The sequence below is a fragment of the Triticum aestivum genome, chromosome 4B, assembly GCF_018294505.1.
Source record: "Triticum aestivum cultivar Chinese Spring chromosome 4B, IWGSC CS RefSeq v2.1, whole genome shotgun sequence".
In the NCBI taxonomy this organism is placed as follows: Eukaryota; Viridiplantae; Streptophyta; class Magnoliopsida; order Poales; family Poaceae; genus Triticum; species Triticum aestivum.
Window position 1 is genome coordinate 643,409,083 of NC_057804.1, and position 11,891 is coordinate 643,420,973.

Below are 11,891 nucleotides of genomic sequence, written 5' to 3' on the forward strand. Positions count from 1 at the left end.
GGAGTGGTGCACCAGTTCACGCCCACGCCAGCGGCCATCTCCGGAGCAGTGCAGGACCAGCCCCACCCCTAGCCCAGCAGACCCGGGTGGAACGCGGCCACCGGCTCCTCCTCCATCTCCGGCTCCACGGCCACCATCTCCAGCTCGGGGATGGATACCTCGCCGACGGTGGAGCGGGCCATCATCTCCTCGAGGCCCTCCCATTGGCGCTCATCGTGCGTGCGCATGGAGTCCTCCATGACACGCGCCATGAGACGGGCCTCCTCCTCCACTGTCATGCGAGGAGGTGGTGGTGGCGATGGAGATGGTGACGGCGATGGCGACGGCGTGGGCGTCAGGCCGCGCACCCGCCTACGCTCGCACTCCTGGGGAGCAGTCGCTCGGCGCTTTGGGCGTGGCCGTCGTGGCCCTGTCGACGTGCCGGCGAAGAAGGACGCCCGCCGCGTGTCGTGATCATCGCGGAACCAAGTGTCCCACAATGGCGAGTCGGGGGCGTACCTCTTGTCGTAGTAGAGGTCTTCCGGGAGGAGGGGGCGGCGGTGCTCGATCTCCTCGCGGCGCGCACGGCTGGTCACCGGGACCGGCTGGATCGGCACGCGGTCGGCGAACAAGTGCCAGTTGTTGGGGAGGTGGGCGTCGCTCCAGGGGAGCGGCGTCCTCGTCTCCCAGTAACGACGGCATACACTAGCGCGGATGTAGTGCCGGTCGCGCTCGCCGGTGGACGCGGGGGCGATGGAGAACGCGGGCGGCGAGGGGCCCGGCGTGGTGGAGACGCGGGCTCCTCCTTCTTCACAGAGCCGGCGCGGCGCACCGACGAGGAGCCGGCCTCGTGGTCGTGCTTCCCCTTGCGGCCGTGGTTCCAGAAGCCCATGGCTTCGAGGTGGCCGGCCGGCGAGCTCGAGGACGGGGTCGCCTAGGGTTTCGTGCTGTCGGGTTTCGAGGAGGCCGCGGGACGGAGTGGGCAGTGTGGACGACGACCGGTCCACGGGTTGCCCATTTAAGAAGGACGGCGACCTTCCACTGGGCCGATGACAGGTGGAGCCGGCCGCCCGTGCGCATTGATGTTGGCGTGTGGGAGGTAGGTGGCCGTCCCGCCACGCAGCCAGACGCGGACGAGCGGCGCGTCCGTTCGGTGTCCGCGGCGACCCAAATCCGGAGCAAGTTTGCTCTCCAAATGGGTCGGCCCGGACACAAAACGGACCAGATGGGTCCGGGCCGTCGCGTGCTGGGACGTCCGATTTGTTCGTTTTACTCCAAACGAACGGGGCCGGATAAAATGGGGTCGCGCGCGGTGGAGTTGGCCTTACCAGCGTGAACGAGCCGGCCGTATGCCATTGCTATCCAGTTGAGAAATGCCACAGCAGACAGTACTACTCGCTGACTCACACGAGGAGTGTAATTGAACGAGTGGATTGATGATACTAGTACTGCTAGGCAGAGCCAGAGCCAGAGCCAGAGCCATTTACTGAAGACGCGTTGTCGACTTTTGCACTGCACACGGGTAATTACTGTTGGTTTGAAGTGCATTTCCTTCGAGCTGGAGTACCACCCCACCTCGTTCGCTTCAGGACGGCAAACACTGCATTTCCAGGCTGTGAGGTGCCGAGCACGGTACACGCGCAAGTTGGCCTGAGCCTGACAGAGCGACTGTGGCCATGCTCACTGTTCATGCCCTGCACCGTCGTACGTACGTAGATTTACAGCGTGCTCGTAGCATCATTGCCGGGCTGGCTGCTGGTTACCTGCTCCACTGTTGCTCACAATTCAGATTCAGTCCAGTGCTGCTCCTTTTTGAATTGGGACGCTGTTTTCTCTTCAGTTCAGTGGCTGGAGCTGGAGGCAGCTCATTAAGTGCGGCGTTTTTTTCTTTTCAAAAAAGGAGCAAGACCCTCGGCGTGCATCTCGGCGATGCATGCAACAATTTTATTAATTATTCACAAAAGAATTTACAAAGAAATACAACAGTAAGTCTGAAGAAATACAACTATGCTATGATGGTAATATTGGCATTGAAATTCATATGTTTACTGAGACAACTTACTTATATTACTAAATTAAGAATATCATTTGATCTTTTAAGAAATAGTTGTCCTGAATATTCCCAGTTATACATGCTTGTATCATCTGTTATAATATGTTTATTGTGTTCACCAGGTCGGGACACTCCACCTTGCATTCACCTATGTGCAATTTACTTTCATCATCAACCATGTGGCTTAAGTTAAGCTTGGTTAGGTACCCTGCTTACTTAGATAGGGCAGTTTTGTGTTTATTAATTACTCTATTAGTCAGGTATGTTGGATACCCTGCTCTCAAAGCACACACCTGATGTTTGAAGATTTACATACACCTGGATGGCAACATAATACCCATGCTCTGAATTTTAAGATGCCAAATTGGCAATGCTCCTTAGCTGCCATCTGCTCTGTAATATGTCCAGCTTGATCGATGAGACACACACAACAAAAGATCTGGTTTTTATGGTTTCTAAAATCTCTACCGGCTATTCTCATAGCACAATACTTGAAGTTTTTTTTCATTATTAAATCGTAATCATGAGTTTGGTTTAAGCAGTTATGTAACCGGAGACGCTAGACCATCTATGTAAAAGTACTATTCTCATAGCACAATACTTGAAGTTTTCATTGTCGCTCTACTTGTATTCCTATATATTTCTTTGCGTTGGCAAATCAACATTTTAATTTTGAATGCTTTTACATGACACCTAAGCAGTAAACTAGAATGTTTACGGGTTTTCATAATCATAGCCACATATTCTCTCTTATGGAGACACAACTTCTTATGAAAAATAGCAATTGGTCTACTGAACCACCACTCTTGTGTGATAGCCTGATACATAATAGATGCAATACAATTCAGACTTGCCATTCTCTTTATTTCAACATCCGTTATCGAGACATGTTTTTTGCTTGTGTTTTTCAGTTTTGGTACATCTGTCGTGAACTTAGAGGGAATACATATATATAATTTGACTTTTCAACTTGTGGTGCTTTGTAGTACTTTGTTAAAATATAGTAATTTGATGTTTTTTCTTTACTTATTTATGCTGGTATTTCTCTTGCTTTTTGCATTTCTAAGCAAATTACATGGTTCTTCCTTAGCATCATGATGAATGTCTGTCTAACAAGCTCGCATGTGGATGTGCTAATGATCAGGGTCTGATGAAAGGGCATGTTTTGTCCGGTCTGCTAAAGTTAATTTAGGTGGGCATGGTCACACAATTTGGGTTATTGGTATCATTTTGGGACAGTACTTCGTGGAAAAACCTCTGTTTCTATATGTTTGTAAAAGGCTAATTTGCATGGTTTTCATTTTTGGACGTTGTGCCATGGTTGCTTTCAATCTTTCCTTCTGTATTTTTTTTGTATGTGTTTGCTGGAGTGAATTTTAGTCTTTGTTTATTTTTCATAATAATATGGAAACGGACCTATCCATATATTTGCAGTATCAAGCAAATCCTTTTGTTGTTTATTATATGGATAGGTCCGTTTCCATGGTATCGGCAGGGGTCCTTGCGTTGGCGAGGGCGCTCGCGTCCGTGGCGTGGTGACGAGGCCGCGCCGGTCGGTGCGGCGCGTGCGCAGGGGCTCTCGGTGGCCTGGTCGATGCAGAGGTGCTGATGTGTGGAAGCCGGGGCACTGCAGAGGTGCGGTTGCGCAGCGCAAGCGAGTGGAGGCCTGCAGCGAGGTGCGTCGGCGGGCAGCAAGGGGCGGCTGGAGGTGGAGGTTCTGGCACGAGAGGCATGTTTGTCGGATCTGGCGCCCCGATGCAGTTCTAGGGGCGCTGAGGTCCTAGGCGTGGGAGGCGGGCGCAGCGCGGTGTGCCCGGCGAATCGGTCGTCTTCGAAGTAGGGGGCTGCGAATGCAGAGGATCTGATGTCTCCAGTTTCCGGCGTGCACGAGGATCTGCGCGTCGGTGTGCCTGGTCCAGGGCTATGGCTGGGAACCGCGGTGGTTCTCGGCCTCGGGCGGCACTCGTTCCTTGCTGGCATGGTGCTGTGCAGGGCGCGGAGGCTCGTTATGCGTCTGGTGGCACTGGTTATGGCCGGCCGTGGACTGATCTGACCGGCGGCTCCTTGATTGTCTCCACGAGGTGCGGTTGGCTACGGTGGCTGCTCGGTTCTTCTTTGTCGACTTGCTTGTTCATGGGAGGTTGTGGCTGGTGGTCTTGTCGGTGCTGGATTGACGTGCTGGTGCTAGTAGCTTGGGTGCAAACCCTGTCTCGGCCATGGGCCTTTGACCGGCGATGGCGGCGGCCTTGGGCGCCGTAGAACTTCTTGGAGGCATCGTCGCATTGCTGTTGCACCTTTCCCATGTTGGATCCGACCTTTGTTACAGCTCCGGGGAAACCCTAGATCCTTAGTGATCGGATGATGGCGGCGTCGTGGCGTCGTATCCCCTCTTGAGGGCTTCATCTTTGTAGCTGGGCATCGGCAAGCGGGACCGGAGGTGATGAAGTTGGCGCTGAGGCTTCTATGGCAACGGTGTCACGGGGAATGATGTAGGAGACGCGGCTTTGGTTGAGGTAGTCGGCTCTTCTCTGGCGTGTTCGTGGGATGACCTCGGCTGGTTTGGTGCTTTGAAGTCGAAGCTGCGGTGGCGGGGCCCTGTGGTGTACGATGACGGGTAGCAGGTGGTCCGTTCGGTGATCTTCCACGACGCCAGCCTTGCCTGGTTCTCCTTCATAGCTTCCTGTCGGTGTCGGAGCTGCGCTGTCTCATCGCGGTGGCTGAGGTTTGGCGCGGATCTTCATGTGACTGCGCACATCATTTTCAGTGTGGGCTGGTTCGACGATCATCTTTGGCGAAGTCGGAGTCGTTTCTCAGAGTTTGGGATGGCGATGACACCTTTAGGGGAGAAGTGATGACGATAACGTCGTTGTATTATCTCGACGAGGCCCTCTCTGGAGTGGTGTGTGTGGGTATCTTATGTGTGCCGCTCAGCGGTTTGTTATGGTTTTCGCCCGGTTTTTCACTAATTAACTGGGCAATTCTCTTCTGCTTATTTAATGGATGAGGCAAATCTTTTGCCTCCGTTTTAAAAAAAACATTCCAATGTACTAAATTTGTCTCAACTATGTATGCTTAGTGTATGTATAAAACGGGGTGCGGCGAGACTCATTGTGGTGGTTATAGTTGCTACTCTGTCTAATCCAAAATAAGTGTCGTTATTTTGAAAAGAAAAAAAGTCCATTTTACTACCCTGAAAAAAGTTGGTGGTTCACATCACCTCCTGATCTTTATTTTGGTTCCCTTTACCCCGTGAACAATCCCAAAACGGATAAAAGACCCCCGTGGAAGGTTTGTCTCAACTTGCAGTTGATGTGGCGCTGGTCAATGGTGGTTTTGACCTGCGGGTGGGGCCATGTGGATTAACTTAACTATAATAGGAAATTAGCTCATGGTTAATTAGGCAACGGGACCCGATTGGCGTTGACTCAGAGGGTGGTGGCCCAGTTGTCGGGCATCGTCGTCCCTTTCCTTGCGCAAGAGGTAGCGAGGCAGGCGGCGCTTGGAGGCGTGGGGCGGCCAGATCCATGGATGGCGGCCCCATTAGGTTTGGTTCTAGCCGGATCTGGAATCTAGCGAGGGTGTGAAGACGACACGACGGAATACGAAGCTTGTTACTACGAATCCCTAGAGAACCAAACCCACCCATTGACCATTGCCACGTCAGCAATCAGTCAAGTTAAACCACCCAAGGACTGATTTTGTCCGGGTAAAGAGAACCAAAATAAAGATCAGGGGTTATGGGAACCACCAACTTTGTTCTGGGTAGTAAAATGGATTTTTTTTCTTTGGAAAACTAAGGTTATTTCAACCTTTAGTTCAAAGCTGCAACATTTATTATAAGTCGGAGGGGGTATTAAATGTTTTCTTATGACTGTATCCCTGTGGGGTGCGGCAAGCAGCACTTGGTATGGCCGCTGGACCCCATCTTAAATTTCATATCTTATTCATAGATAATGATTTGGTGTATGGAAGAACAAATATCATTGCTATTTTTTAATATTTGCAATGCTTCTATAACTATATTACCAGATTGAATATGACTATACCCGACAGGGGTGCTGCTGGATGCGGCAAGCCGCGATTCCTACCTAGTATAGCCGTATAGGGCTGGCTGGCTGCGTCCACGAATCACTCACCAGCGAGCCTCTGCTTATCCAGCGGGCCATATGCAGATTTACAGTGTGTTCGTAGCATGGCAGGGCTGGCTGGTTACCTGCTTCACTGTTGCTCACATTCAGTGCAGTGCTTTCTGGCTTCTTCACTGGCAGTGTGGCACCTAGCATGTAAATAGTCTGGTAGCAGCACATTAAGTGCAGCGTAACGAAACCTTGGTGGGTTAACCTAATCATTGTGCGTTTTATTAGCGCTGCGTACTTATTAGCCTCAAAGTTTGCTAACTGGCCCTGCTCAAGTGCTCAACACTTTGAGCAGTCAGCAGCGGCGGCGGCTATAGCTTTCATTCTTTGATCCAGGCGATGGCAACGACACGCTGTCCCGTAACTTTACGTGGCTGTCGTCTAAAGAGAAGCTTCTTTTGATGCACGAGAATTTCTGTCGCCGTTCGCTTCCAGCCTGCGTCCCGAGAGGAAAGCAAAGCGACTCAACTCAAGTGACCTACAGCACCCTACTCACTGTCACCGCGTGTTGGACGTGAATAGTGCCATGTGTTGTTGCAAATGCTTGGATCCCATCAGATCAGAGCGACGTTTAATCAGCCAGCTAACAAAATCTAGCGTGGACATCTCACTGCCAAAGATGCTACCTACACTTGACACTTTGCTTTTCTGGCCCGCTCGCCCTCCTCTGGCACGCACGATGGCCCGATCCATGATCGGATAAAAGCGGCCGATGAAAGCGCAGTGGACCTGCCGAAAAGGGGTTGCATTTTTCAGGGAAAAGTTACATTCCCCCCGTTGTTCTGTTGCTGACAGCACCTATCTTCAGAAAAAAGGGCGTTGCGCTTGGTGCCGGTGTTTGCTGGCGTAACCAGCAGTTTTTATGCCAGACACCTGGTCCGCAAGCGTGCGTACCGTGTCGGCCACCTTCCTTCCCTGCATGCAGAGAGAGAGAGAGAGCCACGCTAGAACGAATGAACGAGCGAACCTCAGGAACACCGGCGCGCACCCGTTGTCGACGAGACACGAAGATCAGGAGAGATCTCGAGCGGCGGCCGGCCGGGAGACCGGCGGAGATCGAGCGAGCACGGCGCTGTTGGCGTGCGGGTGTAGAGAGGCAGAGCACACGGGCACAGGCTGTTGGTGCTGCCGTGCCGTGCATGTACTAGTAGCATGCTCGGGGCATGAGCTGGGAAGGCCGATCGAGAGCTGGCGGTAGGAGCTTGTAGCCTCCTGGGCCATGGCGTTGTTTAGCCATATGGATGGATGGACCCAGCAAGCAAGCCAGGCAGGCGATGCAGCAAGGGACGGAGACAGATGTGATGCGGATAAGCCCCTGCCTGCGTGCCTGACTGCAGAAAAGAAAAGAAAGCGGGCGCCATGGCGTCAGGAAGGTTGACAATCCAAATCAGCCGCACGCGCGCGCGCGCTGTGCTGTGTCCGGACCATCTGATGCAAGCGCCGGCCCCAGCGCCCGCCCTACCGTGCTGCTCACCGTAGTACGTCAAGGGTGGTTGATTTGAAAACGTGTGACCACCATGGCGTTGTTTAGCCATTTTGAAGGTTGCCGGCGCGCTCACTCATATGTCTCGGCACCTCACCGTGGATGCATGGCTCACAGAATCAGACCTGATTTTCAAAAAGCGCATCCTCTTCCAGTTTCACTAGAGAAAGGGACCGACCATGGAACAGTTGTCTGGTGCCATTTATTCTAGATCTCGAACACACAACAGAGACGTTAGTAGCATGCCGGCTAAACCACTCCACCATTCACGTTCCTCTGTCCTGTGACTCACGTTCCAGATAACAAAATTACATGTATTTAAACACAAAGCATGTGGAATTTGGGCTGCAGATACTGCGACCCATTTAACACCAGTTCCTTTTTGCTACTTTTTTTTGTAGAAAGTATGTAAATTATAATCTCTTCCCACAAAACAAAATGTAGATTATAATCTCAGTACAAAAATAAAGTTTGAATATTTGTGTGCATAAATATAGTGATGAATGAAATAACTAATTTTTCAAAATTGTCCACGTATTATATAGATAATAATCATATATTTAATATAATATTTGTGAGTTACAAAAAGATTTTATATTTTAGAAATAATAACAAGTATTCTTAAAATTATAATTCAGAAAATTATTTAGTTATATAAACATTTCAATCATTCGCAAGTTTGTATAGTTCAATGTTTGTATAATTAAATTTATTCATAATTTTGCTGTTAATATTAATTTTCAATAATTTAAATATAAGCCGCAAGTGTGTGATATTTTTTATTGATTAATTTTGTCCATATTAACTACATATTTTTTGTATAATACACGGATGTATATTTTGTTTTTTACTAAATAATCATTGTTTATACGTCTAATATTTATAACAAACAATTATTTGAAAATAATTCTTATTACTTACATTTTAGAAAAATAAATAAAAAACAAAGCGGTGAAAATTGGGCCGCGGTATGGGCAACCCATTTAAGTTCCACATGCATACATGTTGGGTAAATCTTAATGTTGATGCATCTTTTAATCAAGATTTGCTTAGGGGCATGAGGGACGACAACGGTAGATTTACCGTTGGGGGCAATTGCAATATTGACTGTTGTGTGGACGTACTGATGGCTGAAACTTCGGCCCTCGAGTTTGGTTTATCTCCCACGTAAAGGGCGGGCTTCAATCGAATTATCATTAATTCTGATAATTGGGAGGTCACTGGTACCATGAAGAATGGGGGTCAATCAGCAGGAGTGGCGACAGCAATTTTTGAAGATTTTTATTATATTGCTTGTGATCTTTTATATCTACGTTCGAGCACTGTAGTGGAGAAGCTAATAAGGTTGCTCATGAGCTTGCTAGATTGGCTAGATTTTCTTTGACTAGTGACTGGTTTGAGGAGTTTGTCAGTGAAATTGTACCTATACTCATAAACGACATATTATTTCAAATGAATTAAGTTTGGGTTGTTAAAAAGAAATGATCCACACATATCGCGCCACTGCACAAGAAAAGGAAAATATGCTTTATCAAAGTCATTCCTTTGTTTCTATTTTTCTCACTGGTTTTTTCGCTTTCTTTCATTTTTTGTTTCTTTTTAAATTTGTGAAAATCCGAGGAAGCTTTCTAAATCCATTAATATTTGTCCCATTCACAAACATTTTCTAGTTTTTTATTAGATTTTATATTTGCGAATATTTTTAAAATTCATGACTAATTTTCAAATTTGTGAACAGTTTTTAAAATGCACTGATTGATGCATCTAACTAATGTCCCATTGTAAACTCTGTCATGCCAATTTTTTTACGAGTCGTTTCAGTGGATCAAAGAGTGTCATGTAGCCATATAGGCAAAACTGCTATATAATGAGTGTTCAATAGAGCGCTTTTTAAGAAAATACTTATGCATTGGTTTAAGCATCTAGGTAAGGTTGCATAGTAAACACTGCCATAATAAAGTCTACGCATTGATTTAGTCGATACTAGCAAAAGAGCCCATGCGTTGCAATGGAAAAGAAATTACACACACACTTAACCCAATAACCATGACAAGACCACAATAGGTCCACGTCCTTTATTTTAGCGAGCTTATCTTCCTTCTCACTCTCACCAACGGCGGCCTCAGTGCTCACACAAACCCCTGTGCGTTGCAACAGGAAAGAAAAAGCCACCCCCCTTATGCACTCTAAAGACATCAGTAAATTCCTTGAAATCCTCCCCTCAAAAAAAATTCCTTGAAATCTTTCACGATGTCACATGACAAAATAACATGATAACTGGTGTTGCACAAAAACATAAAGATGGGATGATTTTTGAAGTGCCCAACAAATATATGCAAACAAAGTACATTTTAGTAATTAGTGATAGCATGTTTTTATCGCTCTTGTTTTGGTTTTTATTGCTTTCCTGCTTTTCCTGCTTTCTTTGTTTTTTATGTTTCTTTTTCAGTTTTATAGTTTTTGTTCCTTTTCTTTCTACATTTTTAGTATACATCAGGAATTTTTTAAATATACATTTAACATTTTCCAAATATATGATTAACATTTTTGACAACTTATAATTTCTTTGTCTACTTTGCTCATATACATTGTACATTTCTTGTATACACCAGGAATACATTTTTTATATACACGTTTAACATTTTGAAAATACATTATTTACATTTGGTAAGAAAACTTATAATTTTTTATATCTACTTTATTCTTTACATATTGTATTTTTGTGTACATCAGAAACTTTTTGTATACAGGTTTAACATTTTTTAAATGCATGATTAACTTTTTTAAAATAGGAACTTACATTATTATTTTCCTAATTTTGTTTTCCATATGCACTGCCCGTTTGTTTGTATACAATGGAAACATTTTTCTAGAGAAGTTTAATATTTCATTAATGCATGATTAACATTTTTTAAATTTTTACATATAATTGATTTTTCTAAACAGAAATATTCAGAGTATTTCGAAATAAAAACAAAAAACTATGTTCAAAGGCTATAACTAACATCACTACGGCAGAAGATTGAAGATAACAACAAGCCTCCCAACATGCTGTTTGAAAGTTATCAGCACCAAGCTGTTTACTTCAATAGACGATGCCTGGAGAAAATCACTGAAACCTTCCTGTTTGAACACCATTCTATTACCCAAACCAATGAAGTAGGAGCAAGGAGTGCTCACATATATATCATCATCACCAGATTCCAGAGTAACTTCAAGAGTTAAAACGTCAGTTCTAGGAAAAGTCACAAACTCCTTCAAACTCCTCACAACAATACCAGAAATAACCTGACAAAAAACATCAAGCTATCAAAAATAGAATAAAAATTCAAAACTATAAATAGAAGACGTAATAAAAATAAATAAATAAACAGAAACAAAGAAAAAACAATGGAAAAAAATCTGACCATATGATGACCATTAACATTCATGAAATCAATCCTGTGAATAAAAGGACAACAGGGTATGTACTCATCATCAAATAGTTGACACCTCATGAAATACATCTGCTGATAATTAAGAAAAACACCACGGGTGTAATAACAACTCCCAACAAGTTCCTTCTCGGAGTCGCTCAAACCATGTAGAGCTACAAAATATAATTACACAGGCTCAAGGGAACAGAAAAATCAAAATGTACAATAAAACAAGATAAAAACTTCCTTAAAAACAAACCTTACCAACAGACGGTAAAGGAGACAACGCATCTCCACGACCAACACGATAAAAATCAATACCAATCCAAGTTCCATACTGTTAAAGCCTAATGGTCATTATATCACGAGGACGAACACCATAATCACTGACCAATCGTTCCCAGGAAGGACCATGGAATTTGCTCCTCACCCGACCATGACTAAACAGAACACCATACAAATAACCCTCATTGCACTAAAGAGCAAGATCAGTATCTTCGTCACCCCTCCTTATGCCTAAAGCCCTACACTCCTCGATGTAACGAGCAAGGTGAGCTCTAACACTGCACGGAACATACTGCACAACAAATCAAAACAAGGATCATAATTAAAATCTAAACAACATGGGCAGCACCAAAAGAAATAAGCGTGTGTGCAAAAGATTGAACAACTATAAAATGATTTTCTTACAACACGCCTCCAACAACGCCGATCCAGGACCACACTGAACCCATCTACAGAAGAATCAACAGAACAACACGGACCACCAGGCATACGGCAAAAAGGACAAGCCATAACTGCAAGGAACACAATGGTTATCAAGA